Genomic DNA, 314 nt, shown 5'->3' on the forward strand with positions numbered 1-314 from the left:
CCTGCCATATCCCATTTTTCCCTCCCTACACCTAGACACAGAAAGGATCGGTCATGCTTGATCCTGGTTCTCCAGGCAACTGGATTCTTCCAAGAATGGAGAGAACTTAATTATACAGACAATCCATAAATAGGTGTCAAATAATGAATACTCTGTAACCCATCCTGTTTCCTTTTTTGCTTTAGCTGCCAGGAGTCTCAGAAGCATGGCAAGCTAAATCACTAACCATCTTAAAACAGATTCGTGGTATAATTCTTGGCATCACTCTTTCTCCATGAGGTCTCTGGTTGTTCAGCTGTCCTACTGAGTATGTG

This window comes from Pteropus vampyrus, unplaced genomic scaffold (genome assembly GCF_000151845.1).
Source record: "Pteropus vampyrus isolate Shadow unplaced genomic scaffold, Pvam_2.0 Scaffold31, whole genome shotgun sequence".
NCBI lineage: Eukaryota > Metazoa > Chordata > Mammalia > Chiroptera > Pteropodidae > Pteropus > Pteropus vampyrus.